The sequence below is a fragment of the Lygodium microphyllum genome, chromosome 10 (assembly GCF_053477565.2).
Source record: "Lygodium microphyllum isolate KBCC chromosome 10, Lygodium_microphyllum_v1.1.10, whole genome shotgun sequence".
Classification (NCBI taxonomy): Eukaryota; Viridiplantae; Streptophyta; class Polypodiopsida; order Schizaeales; family Lygodiaceae; genus Lygodium; species Lygodium microphyllum.
Window position 1 is genome coordinate 49,438,759 of NC_141144.1, and position 23,404 is coordinate 49,462,162.

The window sequence follows — 23,404 nt, forward strand, 5'->3', positions numbered from 1 at the left end:
GCAAAGGGAACTTGCTAGATCAAAGTCATGGTAATTAGCCAAAGTTCTCTTCTCGTGCCAAACCATTCTCTCCTTTGGTCTTTCAATAGGCTTTGGTGCATCGTTTTTAGCCTTTACCTTCTTTCCTAGCAATCCTTTATCCTCCTTTCCGGATCAATTTTATTGCCAACAGGCCTTAACGGTCCACCTTCCTTATCAGTATTCAAGACTCGCTTTTCCCTAGCATTTGTTTAGGGCTTCCCTGGACAGATTTTACAATTCCTTTGTCACCCTCTTTAATCTTTTGACCTCTTGTGACGGCTCGTAGATTAGAAGTTTCAGCATCATTGACACGTACAGCCTCAATAAGGCTGACTCCACTGCAATGAGGTGACTCCTCTACAATAGCCTTTCCTCTTTGCAGTATTTGCCTTGGTCCATCGTCTTGTTGGAGATTATTCCCTTGTGCGCGATGGTTAACTGGACCTGGTTGTTTACTCCCTTGTTGGAGAGAACTGATCTTACTCCAATAGGTAGCGGCTAAGTGGGCAGACTTCCCACAAATATCGCATTTGACATTCGGACAATTCCTAGGGAAATGTTGGTCACCACACCACTTACAGCTGAATCTTGAGGGGCCACCTTCTATGGGGCGTCGACTCCCTGTCAATTTCTATTGTTTCTTAAGAAAATTGACATGCACATCTATTTGTCGATACTGTTTAGAGATCATATCGGTGTAGTGCTTCATCATGTCCTTAACTTCACCAAGGATATTAGAAGCACTCAACCCATAGCCGTGATCGTCAGTCAGTCGCCCCATAGGCCTAACCACTTGATTAGGAATTAGCCGCTGACCAACTGGGACAACATTAGGATTCATTGTTTGGTTTCCACCACTATTTAGTGAGGCCGCCTGACTAGCCATAGGCATAGTCATGCAAGGAGGAGCTGGTAACATAGGCAAATTTGACATAATACTCCCTTTGCCACTCGTCTTTAATATGGGGTCCCCTTGACTCCCATTGGTCAAGGCCAAATTATTACCATTCCAATTTATCCTTGTTGCATAAGCCACTTGCAAGCGCGACTCTACTCCTTCGGCTTGGGTAATGGCAGCGTCAATATCGACCAAACAAACACTACTCAGCTGCACCTGGATATTAAAATCCAATCCATGGAAATATTGTAACTGTGCAACCGCTGAAATGGAAATTTAAGCATTAAGTTTGCAAAGAACTTGCTTTAGTTTCTTGGCATATGCATGGGCATTCTCATTTGGCTCTTAGTGTGTTACATTCAGAACACACAACCAATATTGCCCACCCTTCTCAGGGGCAGACTCTCTATGGAAAGCCGTAAAGAATTGGGCCATTGGTAGTTATGGTTCCGACTTCTAGACCGTGATACCACACTGACGCTCTTCCTTTTAACGTCATGTTGAAGAACATCATTAGGTGTCCTTCGTCTTAGATTCGATATTTGAACATGAGTGTTTGAAACTCCTTAATGTGGAGTTCTCCATCTTCTTCTGATAACCCATGGAAAATGGGCAATGATGCTCCTAATGCGAGTAAATCCAGTGTACCTACTAGAATCCGATAGGTTATGCCATGGCTACAACTGGATTGAAGACAGGAGTTTGTGTAGAGGCAACACTACACCCCCACTTGTTGTGGGTTGATTAACTGGAAATAGGGAAGTACCAAGACTTCCACTTGCACTAAAAGACCTACTCGTAACACCTAGGTTACTAGAACCACTGCCACTTATGCGTAACGGGCTGCTCCTTTGAGGAGAATAGCGTCTTACAATCTCCAACCGCCGTCTTACCCTCTCAGCATGTTCTGCTTTTTGTATTTCGGCTTGACGGTCCTTGTCAGAGGACATAAACAAACTATTTGGTCCCTAAAAACCCTAGATTCGAGAATCATTACTAGTTGGCGGCTCTCGGCGGCAGACACACCATTGATGGGACCTAAAATGGGCCGGCACTGGCTATGGCACTAGCCGGACATCATGCATACAACAAACAACCCCACCACACGGCCGCGTGGGCTACAAGCATCTAAAACTCACTTTGCACTAAATGCCTATGATGATTTTGCATTTTTATCCGATATGTAGTCCAACATTCATCTTCCCTTCTCCTTAGAGGGAGATCCCATAACATATAAGCATAATACCTCGTAATACACACATAGGGGAGCACCTCTCGGCTGATTGCCGCGGCTCCACTAGGACTCTCTTACACCTCGGGGATTGGCCCCAAGATGTGTCGCTAACACATATAAAATATAACGCACAAACTCCACTCTTTCATAATTCAGCGTTCCAAGAGTTTTTGATTTTCCTCACAAAACTTTCCCCAACGGAAGCACCCGTCTAACCCACTACTTAGGTTTCCTGTCCTCTCAGCCTTGGTCAAAGTTTATCAATCAATTGCAATGCATTCCAGGAGATACCACGTGGCATGCTTGATGCAAGGTGTATGTCAATTGTGCACAACCATTTTATGATTTTAAAAAAGCCAGCCATGTGAGGTGTGAAAAACAGCCCTTTCATGAATTTTAACTAAGTGTTACGTACTGTGCTGCTTTAGGGACTAGCACCGGAACTTCCATGCTACTAGTCACCTATATTTAATTATGGAAAAATCCCTAAATACTATGCACAAAGAGGGAAATCAAAATTTGTATCTTTTCAGCAATTAGATCATCGCACAAAGAGGGAAATCAAAATTTGTATCTTTTTAGCAATTAGATCATCGCACAAACCTTATCTCCCCCCACCGTTTAGATGTTGCTGCGGTGGATAGGTTTAAATGGTTATTTTGTATCATTTTTGTATGTAAAAAATAATAAACATGTACTATAACACAAAGGACGAGACCAAACTGAGGCTTGAGCTCATGGTTTAACCTCGTCAAACATTCACGCATATAAATCTTATTTTTTCATATTTTTTGAGCATGAAAACCCCAACTGGAGCCCCAAAAGGAACACCAAGGAAAAGGGAATTCTCTTGGAAGAAAATTTATCTTGTAACACCAACAAGCTTTTATTTCATTCTTTTGATCACCAAAACAAAGAAAACAACAATTCTTCACGCAGTATCATAGTAGATTTCTCCCACGGATTTGATAGAATCAACCATAATCTTCAACATCTTCATAGTATTCTTCAATAGAACAAAGAACACAAAGGAATACACTATCTTTTAATGAAAATCAATCACATGGTATTCATCTTCAATGTCTTCATAGTTCTCTCTCTCAATCTCTCATATACAGTTACACTGTTTTGATAGAATTGACTATCTCTGGCTCTCTCTCTCTCTCTCTATCAATAGTACATCATATCCTAACTACAATACTCTCTTAATAACTCTCAATAATCCTTCTTAGGTCGTGGACGCACCTCCCAAGAGGTATGTCTGATATGAAGAGTCACCAGAGCCACTACAGTGTCTTTTCACAGCTCACTACTGTCACTGTCACTTAGTCTTCTCTTCAGTCTTCAGCAGCTGCTTCTTCCATTTGTTTTAGCTTTTTTGAACTTAGATTCATCCTTTCCAAAGGTTATAAAACTTTCCCAAATTCACACATACATTCTACAAAACACTTACAGAAGGTCTACAGAACAGTTATAGTACACTACCAGAGCAACTACAGTATAGTTATAGTATAGAGACAGAGCAGAGACAGAGGGTCTACAGAGGGTCTACAGAAGGTCATCAGAACCTCATAAATCATACTCAAACCATTCCAAACTATCAAAAACTATTCAATAGCCTTCCAAAAGATCTAAATCTTCATTAATGATCAATCCATGCTTCCTACAGAAGACAATTAGAACAAAACAGAAGCTATACAGAAGGTATACAGAACCAATCAAAACCTATCAGAACATCACATAGCTTCATATCTCCACTAAAAATCATCATGAACTTTCAAAAAATAATCAATATCATCCAAAACACTCTCAAATACTTCCATTAATAACCATACATCACTCTAAATCCATCAAAAATCAATCATTCAGTCCTCAAAAACAACAAAAATCAGTCAAAAATTCAGTCTTTTTTCACTCTCAACATATCCCCACACTTAGAAAGGAAGCGTCCTCGCAACCTAAGGAAAAGAAGAATATAAGTTCACTAAAGAGCTCAATTTTATCTTCTGCCGGATCTTCAATAATCTCTTCAAAACACGACCCCAACTTATAACTTGTATCTTTAGAAAAAACTACTAAAGGAAAACTTTCATTATTCAATAACTCATCTGATTAATCATTTAAAAAGCCATAACAAATTTGTAAAGGATATGAGAGGTTCTCTTCAGCTTTCTACCATAGGCTTTCCATCCACCATCAATCTTTCGAAAAGAGCTCTCGAACAAATTATTGTCAATCAGCACGAACTCATCATATACAATTATTACAACACACACACACACACAAACACAACCATCTGAATGACGCCTCCAAAAAGAGAGATATATATCATTAAGAATCATCCAAAATACATTGTAAAGGCATCAATGAAGATAATCCCTTTTGAAGGCTTGGTGGTTTCGAAAACGATCCATGGAGAAGGATTCATCTACAAATGTCTTTGGAGGATTTTGAAAGAACTGCAAGCAGCACATCCGTTCTAGCAAAACAAGGTATTTGTTAGGGAGACATAGGGCATGAAAATACAGGACATCCAACTGGTGGGAGTCAATGTTCACATTGACATTCATACAAAGTTTTGGAATGGCCTTTTGATCATTATGGGAATGCCTATGCATGTATGCTAGATACCAAGCAAAATGAGTTGTCAATCTCACTGAATGATCTAGAGATTGTGAATATTGGTGAGAAAAATGAAGGTAGTTCTGGTATGCTTGACTGGCAGTTGTCCAATCTCCTGGAATTATTGGCCAGTTAATCTGAGGTCCTGTAAGAGAATCAGTCGAGCTCCATCCTCTTCTTCTAGGAATCTGCTAATCAAACCCTTCATATTCACTAACCAACTGAGGGGGTTGAGAAATAGAAGTGGCAGGAGATGGAAGTGGAATAAGTAAAAGTGGATGAAGAGATGGGTAGGCAAAATCATAAAAGGAAGAATAAGTTAAAGAAGGAGTGGCTGAAAATTTTAGGGAATCAGTTAGGAAGGGTGTTAATTGATAAATAGGAAAGGTAGAAGGTATATGGATAGATGGAGAAGGGCATGGTGGAGAAGGGGAAAATACTTTATCTTCGATAAAAGATCAATAGGTAAATATGGGAATTTGAGGAAAAGATTGAGGTTGGAAAAGAAGGGGTAAGATTGCTGTTGAATTGGTTTGATAAAGGGAAAGATAGGTATCATAACGGTGAGCCATTTGTTGATAGTACAATAGGCTAGGAACAGAGGGACCTAAGACAGATCTTCTCTGATAGGCATAAAAAAAGGTTGAATCAAATGGATGGTTTTTGGAAAGGTGAGCTAAGAGATCCATCCTCAGTTGGTTAGTGCTCTGTACATAGGTAGATTGAGTGCCAAAAATTATCAGGGCAAGTAGCCACTTTTGAGGAGTAACTTTGAAACATGTCATCTATTCGCAACTCCAAATAATTGACATATAAAACAACTTGCAAAGCCACGTCTCCCACATATCAGGCCATATCTACTTCATCTGGAATTAATAGATCTCCCCCGAGATACATATATGACAGCAATATGGTATCCGTCATCACAGAATCTTCAAACACCATACGGACCACTTGTGTCAATAACTCAGGAGACCAAGCCCCACTCCAACCATCCTCTGGAAGAGGAAGATCCATCGTTGAAAGCTTCATGTAAAAGGCCAACTTTTGCAATTGATAGTGGACAAAGAAAGAATGGTCCGGAGGAACATATTCCTGGAAATGCTCAAATGTAGACCATAGCAAATCCATCCTGGACTGCAATCTTTCCACTTTATCTTGGAACAAAGAACACAAGGTAGCCTGTCTCTGGAGAACTGCCAAGTCGTGCATTGAGAGAGAAGAGATCAGAGGAACATTGGGGCTGGAACAGACCGTGATTGTGCCAGTTGGTCTTGCAACTACTTGATTTGGGAAGCTTGTGAGTCCACTATGTCATGAGCAGTCTGTAAGGCTGAGAGTTTTGCATCTAAAAGAGTTTGAAACTCTTGAGCTTCTTTGGACATCCTCTCCTTCTCCGCTGAGATTCTAGTGTCCTCAGATTGAGCCTCTGTTAACTGATTCTTCAAAGAAGATATCTCTTCTATTTGGGTCTCAATCATTTGGGTTTGTTTTTCCATCTGCTGAAACAGATCTACTAGTGTGTCTTTAGCAGAGGCTAACTGTGATGTTGCCTTATGCAACTGGTCTTTGGGCTGCATCAGTTCTTCATAAAAAGAAGCATACATCTGTTGAGCATAGGCTGTCAAAAGTTCAATCGAACTCTGGATGTCTTTACAGAGGAATGGAATGGCATCTCCCGACACTAGACTGTTCAGTGAAGGGACTGATATGTCCAAGGAACCCTCTCTATGTACTCTGAACAAGTTGTTACATGTGAGATAAGCAGGGAGGTCACTACCAGAGGTAGCAGGAATTGTGACTGAAGGAAGAACTGAAGGAGCTTATCTATCACATGCTTCAAGTGTTTGAGTTGAATGACCAGTGGAGGAGGAGAATCAAGATCCTCTATATCAATAGGTTCTGACTCTTCTGAAGGTGGTGGAGGAGGTAGTGGATCAGATGGAGGAGGTGGAGGCACACCCTTCTTTAGGCCTGAGTATGTCAAGAAAGTAGGCAGGTAGGATCCATAGGTAACATTTGTGACATTTCCCCTGGTTACTTTGACGAAATGTTGATCCATCTTTGTAAGTAGGTAAGTGCTCCAATCAATGGCCACTCCTTTTAACACCATCCTGGAAGCTGTGAAGAGCTCTTTGGATAAGTAATGGGATGGTGTTTTGGCAGGCATAAACCTATCTTAGAGGAATTGGCAGACCAACTTCCACACAGGATTAGTAATCATGGAAAAAGAGACTCCTGAAGTGTTGATCACTTTCTTGACATCCAGAATTTTCTTGGTCTGCTTCTATAACAGCTTGAAAATCTCATCGTTGGAGAATTTTTTGTCTAGTTGTAACAAAGGGCTCTCCTTTGTAGGGAAGAGACAAAGCCTTCCCTAACCCTTGGGGTGTCAATGTCATGGAAGTACCATGAACCAGTCCCGACTTCTTGCTGTATGATGGAAGGAACTCATCACACATGGATGGATCAACTGGAATCAAGGAGAATGAAGCAACCACAAAAGTCGCGAGTCCGGCTTTCGCTATAGGCTCAAAAGCTAGTAGGGAAGAGTAATCCCTACTAACCAGCGTGACATACTGGATAGGAGGAGGAGCGTGAGGCGCTATTGAGATGGAAAACACACACACCACAACACAGACGATCACAAAGAATGCCTGCAAAACCACCAAAGGGCTATACAAAAGAAATCAATCAAAATAAGGACACACATATATAGACGGGACTAACCCATTGACCACCCCAAACAATACACATTCTAGAAAAAATTCGGCATGACCTCTACACATATGCGATCGAAAACTTCATGTGATACAACAAACAGGCACCCAAATCCCCGTATCAGGCAAGAAAGAACAAACTACACACCGCACCCGTAATCGTAACACACAGACAAATCATAATACCATAAAAAATGTACCTCAAGATCGGACCATAACCTTGACAATCAATATCAACTAAAAGACTTTTACGCGCCCATCCCACGAAGCATGTTTATTAAAAGGAGGAAAAAGTGTAGTGAGGGGGAATTATTTTAATGAAGGGTTCATTTTAAGAAATTATTAACAATGGGTGACATTTTATTAGGTTATAAACCTTAATAAGAAAACAGTGATTCATTCTTAAAATTTTAATTACAAATTATTAAGATGAAACGGTGCTTTATCGCAACCCGGACTACGATTCCCAAAGTGGGTCTCTAAATCAAATTCTTTAATTAAAAATTAATAGTGATGAGCGCTTTTTTGCCATCGCGTGCTTTTTTGTGACGGCTGGTTCATTTTTTTTACAAATTAAGGTGCCTCTTAAGCGCATATAGCGCATGCAAAGTGAATGCTTGGTGGAGTTTTAAAATTATTAAATTGTGTGTTTAGCGCGAATGCACGTGGAAAAGGTGGGTGAATAAAGTTTATTTTAGCAATAAATTGTGGTTAAGGGGGTAATGAAAATAAATAAAGCTCACAAAATAAATACCTGGTAGGGATGTGTATGCAATGGACTGAAGGCGTAGGGAGTAGTCCCCCAAAAGCAATGAATCCAGTCAAACAAAATCAAAGACCATTGAGACTGAACAAAAAATAAAACACCTTAGTGTTTGTATTGATTTTTATTTTATTTTTATTTTTCTTTATTTTATATTTTGATTTATTTATTTATTTATTTATTTTGTTTTAGGTGTGTTTGTGTTGTGTATATTGTTTGGTTTGATTAATTTGTTTTGTTATTTTTATTTTTTTGGTTGTTTTTTTAAATAATTAAAGCAGAATATATAACACATGAATATGTTATGAAGTGAAAAAATGAAATTTCAGCCATTTAGGAATTTTCCACAATGGATGTTAATTTAGCCATGATTTTCAGATGATTTGTAGGATTTAAAAGGAATTTTTATGAAGTGTAGTATTAAAATTAGGATTTTTTGGCTTCAAATAAATTTTTTTGTCTTTTATGGAAATACTTTTTAAGTGAAAAACTAGTGGAAAAAGAGGAGGGGTGTGTGTGGAATTTTTGGGAATTTTAATGAATTTATTTCTTTATTTTTACTAATTTTTAATTAATTTTATCCATTTTCAGGTAATTTTGAATGAATTTTCAGAATTGAAATTTTTTGTAATTTATTTGTTTGAATTTTCACTTGACAAATATTTCAAATAAGTTAAGAAAGATTGGTAAATTTTTAGAAAATTTTCTGTATTTTTTTTAAAATTTTACATGAATTGTTGGAATTAACTAAATCAATTAAATGAGGTAAATCAGGTTAGTTGGTTAAGTGAGGTCAAGTCAGGTCAATTAAGTCAGGTTAGTCTAGGTAGGTCAGTTAAGTCAGGATAAGTCAAGTCTGATTTGGTTAAGTTAGTCAGGGTTGATTAGGTTAGTCTAAGTTAGTCTAGTCTAGTTAGGTCAATTAGGTTAGTCTAGGGTGGTTAGTCAAGATAGGGTAGTTAGGCAAGTCCTAACTAGATGTGGTTAGACTAACTAACTAGGGTGAGTTAATGGGTAGGCAACTAACCAGGGTTCAGTTAGTGGGGTGTAAACTAACTAGGGGTTAAGTTAGTGTGGGTAACTAACTAGGGTGAGTTAGGGGTCAAAAAACCCTAGGGAGGTTAGTGGTGAGAACTAACCCTAGTGAGGTTAGTGGGTACTAACTACAGTTAGGTTAGGGAATTACTAACTCTAGTTAGGTTAGTAGGGACTAACTCTAGGTAGGTTAGTGATACTAACTACAGTTAGGTTAGTGACTACCTTTAGTTAGGTTAGTGGGGCTAACTTTAATTAGGTTAGTTTAGGACTAACTAAGGGTAGTTAGTGACTAACCAGGGTTAACTTCAGCAGGTGGTGGTGGAAGGAGGAGAGGGCGGAGGAGGAGGAGGAGAAGGGAGGAGGTGGAGGGTGGAGGAGGAAGGAGGGAGGAGGAGGAGGGGGAGGAGGTGGAGGAGGAGGAGGAGGAGGAGGAGGAGGTGGAGATGGAGGAGGAGGAGGAGGAGGAAGAAGTGGAGGAGGAGGAGGAGGAGGAGGAGGAGAAGGGTGGAGGAGCTGGGGGTGGTGGGGGCGGAGGGGGAGGAGGAGGAGGGGCGGGGGGTGGTGGGGGCGCCCTCAGAACAGCCGGCGCGGTCGGGGGCGAGCGGGTCCCGAGGTAGTTGGGGGTGAAGGTTGACCGACAGGGGTCGGAGGCGTGGTGGGGCAGCAGGCTGAAGCCGCGGGCAGGGCGACGTCCAGAGGACTAGGCGGGGCGGTGGTAGCGCAGCGGGAGGATGGCCGAACGCTATGGGAGGTCGGCCAAATGCTGCGGGAGGGCATCACGTCCAGTGGGCGGCCGAGGGAGAGAGAGGACGAGGAGGAAGAGGAAGGAGAGAGGGGGAGGAAGAAGAGGAGGGAGAGGAGGTGGTGGCTGGGGGAGGAGCAAGGAGGAGGGAGGAAGGAAGGAAGAAAAAGGAGCAGGGAGGGAGGGACGCGACATGCAACGGCCATCAGGTAAGGTTTTTTTTTCTTTCTTTTCTTTAAAAAAAAATCGTTTTCTTGATTTATTTCTTCTTTCTTTGCTTCTTTTTTTTGCTTCCTTGTGTTTCTTCTTTTTCTTTTTTCTTTCTTTTTTCTTCGTGCTTGGTTTTCTTTCTGTTCTTTTGTTTTGTTTTGTTTTTTTTTAAATTAATATTAAAAATTTTATTTTGGTTTTGTTTTGTTTTGTTTTTTTTTTTGTTGTTTGTGGATTGATGTATCTTTTTTTTTTCCTTTCATTTTCAAGGTGGTTTGTTTGTTTTTTTTCTCTTTTCTTTGTTTTTTTTTTCTTTTGATGTGTTTGCGTTTTTTGTTTTTTAATGGAAAAAGAAAAATAAAAGAAATAATAAAATGAAAAATGGAGGGGCAAGAAACACATCCCCGGCCCGTGTGCATGTGCGGGTAGGGATAAAAAATTTTGCAGTGACGGGGTCAAACTGGAAGAGATGGTGACGCGCAAGCCAGGAATGCCATGGTGGCGTCCCGAGGCGCATAAAACCAAAAACAAACGCGTTCATGCGCGAGGCGAGAAACGTGGTTAACGGGAAAAATGAAGAAAAATTAATAAAATCTAAACCATTTGTCGAATCAAAAATTCGTTAAAAGGAAAAATGTGCCAGGACGCGAGGGAAAAATGTTGGAAACATGCAACACCGAGTCCGAGGCAAAATCAGGATGTTCACATGGAAAAAACGCAAAAAAAAACCTAAAAACATATATGTGTATTAATATCAGAAAATCCGCGCATCAAAACGAAGTGCAGAAAGAAGGAAAATGCAAAAGAATGTGTTCGACAACTCTATCATGACAAAACATAGTTTTGAGCGAGATAGAATGCGTTCACATGGGAAAAACCCCAAAAATGGGCCCGAAAATGGACTCGAAAATTAATACGGGAAAAATCGTACGCTGGAATAGCAGGCGGTAAAAAGAAAAAATGTTCGAAAAAAGGAATTCACGGGGTTAGCGCATCAAAACTTAGTTTGGGGGAAATTAGGATGGGTTCACGTGGAAAAAACACAAAAAATGCATCCGAAAACTCTCGGAAAAATTAATAACTAAAAATCCGACAATCGGAAGAGGGGGAGGAAAAAGAAAAAAGTGGGGGAAAGGCTGGCAGGACACGATTGTCAAATCAAACTGGAATTACGTTGAAAATAGGGCAGGTTCACATGGAAAAATGTAAAAAATGGACACAAAAAGGACGTGACAAGTAGAAAAATTAATAACGGATGAACTGTGCCTCGGAATGATAGGGAGTAAGAAGGAAAATGTCGGGGGGGAATGTGTAGGATAGGGCTGACACATCAAATCAGGGTTCTGAAGCAATAATGACGTGTTCACATGGAAAAATCGTCCATTTTACGGAAATTACTTCAAAAATTGATAATTTTAGAACCGTCTGTCGAAAAAGGACTTGGTAAAAAGAAAAAAATAGATAGTTCGAAGGGACAAACAGGGTTGTAAGGTTGGATTGGGATTTTGGTGAACATAGGATACATTCACATGGAAAAATTGCAAATCAAAGAATAATGGCAAACGGTCAAGGAACAACCCCGAGGACAGGGTGAAATAGAACGGAAGGGTGGGAAAGGGACCCCATCAGGGTAAAATGAAGTCATAGCATAGATGCATGATCACAACAGGGTATATGCATAGGGGTATGCAACATAGACGTGTAGGAATGCATCCCCACACTTAAGACCTTAGCAGGAAGGGTAAACCAAACTTCAAGAACCTAGTACCTCACATCAGACCAACCACGACATCCCCACATTTAAAACGTAACCGGTACTGAGAAACAGAAGGTGTAAGGTTAGAAACCTTGGCCCATATTTCCGAGAAGGAATGTCAACTATTGAGGTTGCATTTGGTGTCATCGTCGGCTTGCAGGAGGTAACAAGGTGTCTTCAGAGCACACGTCCTTCGTCCTATGTGGTAGAGGCCACATGGCAGCACCCAGGGAGGTAGCTGGTTGAAAGAATCACAGGAAATTTGGCGATGGCGAGGGATATTGCACTCAACTCACGATCACTCAAATGGATTGAAAGAGCAGTCACTCGCCCATGACTAACATCACTCGAGGAAATAATGATGAAACCCTAGAGCTCACACCCGGTTTAGGAATTAATAGGGGAATGGTGTGAAGAGAGTTTGCCAGGGTGCACAATTGATGGTGCATCAGTGTGTCCAACTCGTCTAGCATAGGTGCAAGGAGAAAGGCCATGGAGCCTTGCAGTGCAGTGTATAGAGCAAAGTGATGTGTCCTATGCTGATGGCAGAAACCCAGCTCATGGGTGCATAGGGAAACGGGAATGTACCTGACTCCAAAGGTCGTAACGTCCCTCAATCCTCACCTCTCGATAATTGATTGAAGAAACACTAGTCACACTCAGTCCATCCTTTGTCTCGCGCTCTGTTGAAAGATACAGAGGGAAGCCCTTTCCTGAAACCCATTGATGTAATTTGCACGGTCACTTGTGCAGAGGTTATATGCCTTGTGCGCAATTGATGGTGCAACTTTGCATCCCACTCTGTGTCGGCATACAGTGCAAGAATGAAGGCCAAGGAGCCTTATGGTGCAGTATACAGGAACAAACCGTGCTTTGTGCATTGAGAGGTCCATCCCATGCGTGCAACACTCCATTCACACATCTTCACCTCTCATTTGATTTGAAAGGAAAGACTGGTCACTCACCCCACCCTCTGTCTCACTCTTTGATATATACAGAGGGCAGCCCATACTCACGTCCCCATCCTGTTAGGATGTAAGCTCGCATCACTCAAGGGATTGGTGATGAAGATCATGTCGACTGTTGTTGTCATGAGGATCTTAAGGAGGAGGCATACCCAGGGAGGCAGCCAATGAGTCTCGTACTTCAATGACTTGTAAGAAAGGTCGTCTGTTAAGAAGGGCAGACAGACTGATATTGCAGAGATAGTGCACCAAGGGAGGTGGCTTCAAATTACTTGCTGAAGAGGTTCCGTTGGTGAGTCAGCTATCCTGAACTGCGGGGTGTTACCATCTTTTCCATAGTCAGCTTCTCGCCCAAGGGTGTTTCCACCTTTTCTTGGAACAAGGCCTACTATGACAGGGAATTTCTTCCTTTTCTCCCGTAACAAATTTGTTGTTTTTTTTTTCTTTTTCTTTTCCTTTTTTTGTTATTTTTCATTTTTTTTTCTTTTCTTCTTTTTTTTCTTCTTGTGTTTTTTTTATTAAGAAAGAGAATGGTAGAAATACCATATATCAGGATCAACCTCGCCACCGTTGTTGGATCAGACGAGAAGAGGACAATGTCGGGTTGAGATGTTTTTGCGAGGGGTAGTAGAACGAGACCGCCTCATGAGGAAAATCATAATGGCTATCAGAAGCACAACAAGAAGGACAGTGCGACGCCTAAGAGGGAAGGGGTAGGTTGACTGATTGTCAAGATCACGAGGGAGGGAAGTACATCTTCAGGCAATAGCCATTGATGAGGAAAGAATCATCAGAGGCATCAATGGTTTGTACCTGAACAAAGCCGTTAGGATTGATGGCCAGTACCTTGTACGGGCCCATCCACTGTTGTTGAAGCTTGCCAAGATACTTGCCAAATCTTGAATCATAGGCTAGAACAAGATCACCTTCTTTGAACTCCTTGTGCTTGATGAAACTGTCATGATAGGCCTTGCATCACGCTTAAGTGGTTTCCATGCACTGTAGGGCCATCCGGTGTATCTCATCCAAGCATTCCAAGTGCAGGAGACGGCATTGCAGTGACTCAGTATCTCCCAAGTGTTCTTTAACTGCCACTCACAAAGAGGGCAATTCCAGCTCAACAGGGAAGACAGCTTCTGTACCATACACTAGCTGGAAAGGGGTCTGTCTTGTAGCTGCCTTATGGGAGGTTCTGTACACCCAGAGGGCCTCTGTAAGTCGATCATCCCAGTCGGGACGATGTGTGGCAATCTTCTTGTCAGAATCGAGCAAAGGATGCGATTGGTGACTTCAACTTGGTCGTTGGCTCTAGGGTAATAGGGAGTGGACTTACGATGGTGGATCTTATACAGCTCCGTCAACTCCTCCATGATTTTGTTAAGGAAATGAGTACCTCTGTCACTTACCAGCTCGAGGGGACTGCCAAAACGGGTGATAATATTCTCGTACATTAACAGGGCTATGCTATTACCATTGTCCTGCTTGAGAGCTTTAGCTTCACACCACTTTGTGACATAATCCATACATACTAAGATGTATCTGTTTTGCTTCCGTCTGATGGGTGGATTAATAAGACCCACAAAATCAATCCCCATTTCTCGAACGGCTTTAGGGAAAGAATGGGTTGCAGTGGCATGGCACTTGTTTTGGTGGGTTTCCCCATTCTCGCTGACAAGCATCACATCTCTTGCAGTAATCGTATGCATCCTTATGGAGGGTCGGCCACCAGTATCCTCCTAGCAGAGCCTTCCTAGCTGTCGCTTCTCCTACAAAGTGTCCAGCACATGGTTCATCATGGCATGCTTTCAATACTATGCCAATTTTATCCCCTGCAACACATCTTCACAGCACTTCATCTTTGCCTCTCTTGTATAGTGCACCGCCTAGCAAAGTGTAGGGGGCTGATTCTAAAATAAGCTTCTTCTTCTCACGGCTTGAGATGCCATGAGGATATTGTTGAGTTACTAGGAGATTGGCTATGTCTACATACTAGGAAGTAACTGTTTCAACTAGAAACAAGGAAGCATCAGGAAGGTCTGCATCATTCTGTTCCTCTTCTTCTGTTTGAGGGATTCGGATGATCAGCTAGGACATGGGAACGGCCAGGCTTAGTTACCACTTCGAAGTCGAACTCCTAGAATAGAAGCAACCATCTCATCAGTCATCCTTTAACATCGGCTTTGTTCATCAGGAAAGACAAGGCTTCATGATCCACATAGAACTTGAAATGCGTTGACAGTAGATAGTGTCGAAACTTCTCTAGTGCAAATACCATTGCCAAGCACTCAAGCTCTGTCATTGTGTAGTTACGTTCCCTATCAGTGACCTTTCAGCTTGTATAATAAATGGGTTGATCTAATTTAGAGGGGCCCTTTTGACATAGGACAACACCTAGCCCTTCAACTGATGCATCTGTGTACACATGGAACTCCTTCGTCCAATCAAGAGGCTGCAAAATAGGTGCTTGGACAAGGCACTGTTTTAGGGTATTAAAGGCCTCTTCATAGTCCTTAGTCCAAAGGAAATCAACTTCTTTCCTTAGAAGCTTGTGCAAAGGGGCTGCCTTGGTTGCAAAATGTGCAATAAATCTTCTGTAGTAGCCCATATGGCGAAGAAATCCTCTCAATTGCTTGAGGTTTGTCGGTGCTGTTAAGGCGGAAATCTTTTCAATCTTTGCAGGGTCTGTTGCAATCCCTTGTGCAGAGACAATATGACCCAAAAGAACTCTTGATGAGACGCCAAAGACACATTTGTCGGGGTTGAGAGAGATCCCATACTCGTGGCATCTGTCAAAACATTACTCTAGGTGTCCCCAGTGCTCTCGCATCAAAATATAGACACAGAAGTCATCAAGATACACCTCAATGAAATCATGCAAATGATTCTAGAAGGCAGCCATCATTACTCACACTAGAAGGTGGCAGGAGCATTATAGAGCCCAAATGGCATCACTCGATAGGCATAGGTCCCCCATTCTGTGATGTAGGTTGTTTTAGATTGGTTCTCTTCTATGATTTGGACTTGGTTATATCTGCTGAATACATCCAAGAGGGCATACAGCTCATGGCCTGCCACTGTGTCCAATAGTTGGTTTGTAAAGGGGATAGGGAAATGATCCTTCTTCGTCTTCAAATTGAGCTTTCGAAAGTCGACACATATTCGAAGTTTCCCATTCTTCTTGGGTACTACCACAATGGGCGAAACCCATTCACTATTAGCCACGGGGTTAAATGAACTCTGCTTCAAGAAGTTTCAATAATTTAACCTTCACCAAAGCAGAGTAATTAGGATTGATATGCCTTTGTCTTTGCCTTATAGGTTTGGCATCGGGCTCTAGGTCAATGTGATGTTGGCATACTGTGGGATCAATCCCCTTTAGATCTTTATATGACCAAGCAAACACATCTAAGTTCTCTTTGAGTAGGTCTCGCAGGATCACTAATTCTTCTTCTAGAAGATTCAAACCCACTTTCAGGTGACGTTCAGTACCGTCAGTATCTAGAAACATTACTTGTCTTTCACCTTCCACTTCACGGATAAATGTCCCATGGATTGCTTCTGGGTAGAGGTCTCGACTCTTTCAAGAGAGTAGTATCCTCATTTGATGTTCCACTAGAACCAGTGTCCTCCTTTTGAATAGATGACTCATTCGTCTGTTTAGGTTGCTGGAAGGGTATCAGAGCTTTGTCTGCTTATGTTTGAGTGGTGATTTCTTCTGGACTTAGGGATTCATCTTCCGAAGATGCATCCAGGAATGTCACATAGCATGGACCTGCTAGAGGCCAGGGCTCTGAGGACTCTGGCTTTTGTTGACAGGGGGCATCATCATCATCTTTTCTCTGGACTAAACGGTCAGGGCGACAGGAGCCACTGATGAACTTAATTTTTATGCCTTTAATCCATTGCTTATACAGACTCTGCATACTTTGTGGTCCATTGATCAACCCAAATGGAACCATAGTCATTCCATCCAACACCCTGAGATCTTCAGCCTCTGAGGTTCCTGTAGGGACATCAACAAGATCATCCTCTATCAGAGGGAATTCTTCATCTGCACTTTCATAACCTGCTTCATTTTCTTCCTCATCATTTTTATCCTCTTCCTCTAGAGGCTCTGTCTCTGCTTCTGTAGAGACTCTGTAGGAAAAGAACAAATCTTCTTCCTCTGCATTTGCTTCTGTCACCGCTTCTGACTCTGCTTCTGGCTCTGGCTCTGGCTCTGTTACTGTCTCTGAGACTGTCTCTGTATCCGCTCTATCTCAGTTCTATAGCCACTCTGTATCTGCTTTGCTTCTGTACTGTCTCTGCTCTGTAACTGTACTGTCTCTGTGCTATCTCTGCTCTGTCTCTGCGCGACGACTATCATGTAATACGGAGAACAGTACATCCATGCTTCTATTTCACTGTTAGAGGTGATTTCCAAAGTTAATTCTAGTTGAGGCAGGAGATGTTTACCCATGGACAAGGATTTTGCTTCCCTTGGCAGTTGGCTTATAGTGCCCACTGTTAGGGACTGTGCCTCTGTTTTCTTAGGAAAGATCTGCTTAACAGCCTCTTAATCTCTTGATGTACCATCTGTTACCTCATTGGAGGAGTCAGTTATGACTTCAATTGATATGGATCCATTTCCTTTTTGCGATCCATACAGCTTTAACACCGCTTTGTTGGGTCCTTTGCCTAGGGTTAGGGTTCCTTTGAACCAGTCCGTCGTGGCTCTTACTTTAAAAAGCCAAGGTCTTCCCAACAGCAGAGGGTATGAGGTCCCATAAGAATTTGGTTTGACCACCAGATATGTTAGCCAATAATCTCTTCCTGTAAGGGTTCTTTTTACGTATGGGAGGATGCCCAATGGTTTGACTCTGCTTTGGTCTGCCAATTTGATAAGCCACTGTGTAGGTTGAATTCCTTGCAACCATAAGTTCTTCATTGTGACATCCGTCATTATGTTTACTGATGAGCCTCCATCGATCAATGCATCTGAAATGAAGCATCCTTCTATCCATACACTAATCTCTGGGGTTCTAGGATCTAGGAAGGCATTAGCCACATCTACTTCCTTTACAGGCTCTAGGGCCTTATTGGTCTTAGTCGTTGTTGAAGAAGCGATCCTTAGTCCACGCCTTCTTGTCAAGATGCTTTTGAATCTCTTTCAGCAGCTGGGAGACATCATCACAACTGTCGGAATGTTAATTTTGGTTTAAAAGTGTCTAAGTCCTTGACCAAGTGACAATCTTTAATAGGATCCACAGGCTTCTCCAACCGGCTGGGGAATGGGGCTACACCCATTTTAATATTTCCTTTTTCTTCTAGTAATTGCACCATTGGCACTTCTTCTATTTCTGAAAGTGCTTCTGTATCTTCTATCTCCTGGGCCTCTAGTCCTGTCTCTGGGATTGTCTCTGTAACTCTCTGTGGCACTGTAGTGCTCTGTATTGCAATGTTATGTTCTGTGCTGCTCTATCCCTCTGTAGGTAGATTGAACTTCACATTCTTGGCAGGATAGTTATTTTCATCCTGAACCAATGGTTCCTTCTTCTTCGTGCACGTAACAGCAGCAACTTCCAACTCTACCAAATTGGAGACAGGCTCTTGTACCTTCTGTTGGCTATCAGTGCCATTAGCCTTTATAGGGGTTGGACTGGGACAGTCCTTTGTAGTGTGGGCTTCACCTTTACATCGACTCCATAAGGGCTTGTAATCCACAGATCGTCTAGGGTTTGGACAATTTGGGGAGATATGTCCCTTTTCTCCACACCTATAACATTCCACCTTTGATCTCTGACCACCGCCAGACTGTCGTCCTCTATAACTTTGAGAGGGAAACCTCCTCGAACCGAAATTAGGACCAAATTTCCAAGGCTTTGCTCCAATATCCTGTGTTGTCATTTTGGATTCTAGCAAATTGAATCTTGCATTTTCATCCTTCTGTCTTCGTTCATGCATCTCTTTCAGAGAGCAAATATCCTCTGTATGGTTCTTTCGCAAACAGTAGGAATAGAAGGCTCCAGAAATGGTGGGTTTTTGGGTACATTCAGTAGCTAAATGTTCCGCTTGATGACACTTTCTGCACTATGTATTAGAGTGCATCACATCTCTTCCAGCTCCCATAGGAGTGGATATATTGGCGGTATTCACCTTCAGCGTTTGTAGCTGCTCTGTAATCACATCCAGAAGCTCTTTCTTGATACTTGCAACTGAGTTTGATAAGTAGTCCTTTAGATTTTCACCTCCTGAAGTGCTTATAGTGGGATTTTGGGAAGCATCTGTAATTATTGCATAAACTGGTTGGGTCGATCTAGAAGGTCCTCTGTTTTGGCTCTGATTTAGAGCTCCTGTTGAGACTTGGGGTTGTTGATTCTAGTTGGTAGGGTTCCACTGTTGTTGAGTCTCCATTGGAGGAACTGTTTGAGGCCACTGTTATTGTGGTTGAACCATCATTTGAGGCACTGTCGTCTGTGGTGACCATAGTGGATTAGGTGCATTATACTGCAGCACTGTTTGCATATGGGGATAGGGGTAGGGAACTGTCTATGTGGGACTGAATTTGGTGGGTATACCATTCCTGGCATGGGAGGAGGTAAGACTCCTCTTCATGGAGTCATTGATAGCCTTGCTTCAACTTTGTCATATAATCTTGCACCTTCCACTACAGCTTGCAGATTGACTGGTCTTCTCAATTCTATGAACTTGCGAACTTCTGGTTGTAGGCCTCTGAGAAACACTCCTTTTTGGATTCCTTCATCCAAATGATGGTTAGTTCATCTCTTCAGGATGGATTCCATTCGCAAGACATAAGCTTCTACTCTTTCTCTAGAGGACTGACTTAGGTTCATGAACTCCTCGCGTATTCGCTCTTCAAAACCTTCACGCCTAAATTTAGTGAGGAAGGCCAACTTCAAGTCGTCCCGTGTGCCAAAAGTTCCTGCTGCTTGTCTCTCATACCACTAAAACGCCGTGCCTTTGAAAGTGGCAGGGAATATTGCTAACCAATGCTCAAGGGTTTTGGCATTGTTAGCCACACATGCTACCATGAATTCTGCTACATGAAGATCAGGGTCTTCATTGTACTCTCCCTTAAAAACTGGTAATGGAACTACATTTGCTGGCCTATCATCAATATTTCCAGGACCAATCTGACTAGGAAGGGGACCTTGAGTTTCCATAGGGACTTCTGTAAAGAGTGCTTTTAGGGTGTCAAAGGAGGCTTCTAATGCGAGCTCGTTCTCAGCTTTGATTTTTGCCTTCTCTCTTCTCATGTACCTCTGGACTCGTTCTAACGCTTGCCTCTTTATTGCGTCATTCATCACGGGGTTGGCTCCAACCAGTTGGTTTGGACTCAACAGGATAGTATTAGAGGAGGCTTCAGTCTCTGAGGGATTCTCTGGCCAACATCTCCTCTACTTCCTTCTTCTCAACATCTCTGAATTCAGCTTTCAAACCACTACAGAGGGGAAGATATTCTGTTTTGAAAGTATCAAAACTCATTCTTCTTAGGATTGTTGTTGCGTCATTAAAATAATGCCAGCTTCTGAGGGTTTCAATAGTGTATGTTGTGAAAAACACTCACTTCCAGTGGGTTGCTAATTGGACATTGTCAGTGCACTAAGCATCCCACGTATCTTGCTATTGAGCATCCACGAACAAATTCCAACTCTTTTCCTTCTTGTCTTCGTGAACCTCCACAGACCACGACTCCTGAAGCTTCTTTACGATCTCCCACTTGATGATGTCTGAAAACTTCTCAATGAATGCCAAATCTTCCATGGAGGGTCATTCTCTCTGTTTTTGCTCTTCAATTTGTTTCCAAACAATTTGCCACCAAGATGCAAGTTTGTGCTACTTCAACAGGAAGAGGGAACAGTCCACCACATGGAGCATGCATAATGATGGTGATATGTTTCCGCCATTGTGGGATGAACTTCTTGTGGAAAGTGGCTTTGATTATGAGAAATTCCAACTCTTCAGTGGAAAAAGGAACCTTGCAAACATCCTTTGAATTCTCATCTTCTTGACAATCCCATTTTCTTCATTTTCAGCCTCTTCTAGTGCTTGTTGATGGCAAGTTTCCCCGGCTGTGCACCAAAAACATGGATCCCCAAGAGGAACACCAAGGAAAAGGAAATTCTCTTGCAAGAAAATCTATATTGTAACACCAACAAGCTTTTATTTCATTCTTTTGATCACCAAAACAAAGAAAACAACAATTCTTCACGCAGCATCATAGTAGATTTCTCCCCACGGATTTGATAGAATCAACCATAATCTTTAACATCTTCATAGAATTCTTCAATAGAACAAAGAAAACAAAATAATACACCATCTTTTAATGGAAATCAATCACATAGTATTCATCTTCAATGTCTTCATAGTTCTCTCTCTCAATCTCTCATATACAGTTACACTGTTTTGATAGAATTGACTATCTCTGGCTCTCTCTCTCTCTCTCTCTATCAATAGTACATCATATTCTCACTACAATACTCTCTTAATAACTCTCAATAATCCTTCTTAGGGCGTGGATGCACCTCCCAAGAGGTATGTCTGATATGAAGAGTCACCAGAGCCACTACAGTGTCTTTTCACAGCTCACTACTGTCACTGTCACTTAGTCATCTCTTCAGTCTTCAGCACAGCTGCTTCTTCCATTTGTTTTAGCTCTTTTGAACTTAGATTCATCCTTTCCAAAGGTTAGAAAACTTTCCCAAAGTCACACATACATTCTACAGAACACTTAGAGAAGGTCTACAGAACAGTTACAGTACAATACCAGAGCAGCTACAGTATAGTTACAGTAGAGAGATAGAGCAGAGACACAGGCTCTACTACAGAGGGTCTACAGAAGGTCATCAGAACCTCATAACTCATACTCAAACCATTTCAAACTATCAAAAACTATTCAATAGCCTTCCAAGAGATCTCAATCTTCATTAATCATCAATCCATGCTTCCTACAAAAGACAATCAGAACAAAACAGAAGGTATACAGAACCAATCAGAACCTATCAGAACATCACAGAGCTTCATATCTCCACTAAAATCATCATGAACTTCCAAAACATAATCAATATCATCCAAAACACTCTCAAATACTTCCATTAACAACCATACATCACTCTAAATCCATCAAAAATCAATCATTCAGTCCTCAAAAACAACAAAAATCAGTCAAAAATTCAGTCTTTTTCCACTCTCAACACCAACTTTCTATAAATTTTCCTATTTTTTATTCATGAAAAATAGGTATTTTTTGATTTATTTGTGTTGGCTTATTATTTTGACTGAAACTTAACATTTTCTCTAAGTTTATCCCATTTCCATTCCTTTTTTTCCAACTCAAAATAAAAAAAACCACTAATTTCCATTGAAAAATGACATTTTATGGGTTTTAAAGAATTCATAACGGCTCTAAATCATTACGGGTTTTGTATTTCTGTGGTTACAACCCTCAAACATGATGCAAACAAGATTCAAACAAACATTCATCGCATATGAACAACATTTGGACCATGAAACAACAAAAACAATTAAATTTCTTTGTAAAATTGGGACATACTGTGTGTCTTGCGTGTTGCGGGTTTTTTTAATAATTATTCCAGGTAGCCCACGGACCAACCAGCAACCATTCTTCACTGCTGAACCTCTTTCTTTCCTCAGCCTCCTCTTCATCTTGAGGCAATCCAATCACAGCCCCGGACAAGCATCCTTCAGCCCCTCTTCTTCTTGATTCTTGCCACATGAATTGCCTCTATGCAGGAGAGAGAGGGAGGAGAGAGTAATACTCATTTTTTATCTCTTTGCTTAGTGCATCATTCCTTGATCCGTTTATGGTGATGGAGGGCAAAGGATAGAAGCATCTCAAGGCCAAGAGGATTCCTTCTACCTCAGAATGATTAGAAAATGATAAAAAATGGGACGCAAAAAACTGACGCCCCCCCCAAAACATTTCAATTCGTGAGCTTCTTTAAGTTCTTAATTAGATCTTAAGCTTAAAACCCCAATTATCTAGTTCATATATTTTGCTTTCACACTTTCGACAAGTGGTTTTTCCGCATTTGGAGGGGCAAACGATATCATATTCAAGATCAGTCTGGATGGGTGCTTCCATGTCATCAAAATCTACAAAGCTAGTCCCCTTCACGCTCTTCTCAGCTTCCAGATCCAGTAACCACTTCACAATCCCGAACCTTGCAGGGATTAAATGGGGGATCAAACGACCTCGAAATTGAGATCTGAGACTTGCATTGGATTCCTGACATCGTGTTGCATCTAGGAAAACTCTAGCTGGGCCATGTGCCACTGTTTGATTTTCCATGAAAATTAGTATTAGCGCTTTAGGGACTTGCTGCTTAAAATCGTACTGATTGCCACCGTCGCCTTCCATGAAGTCTATTTTTCCCCTAATATTAATAATTTTTGGCTATTTTTAAGCACTTCT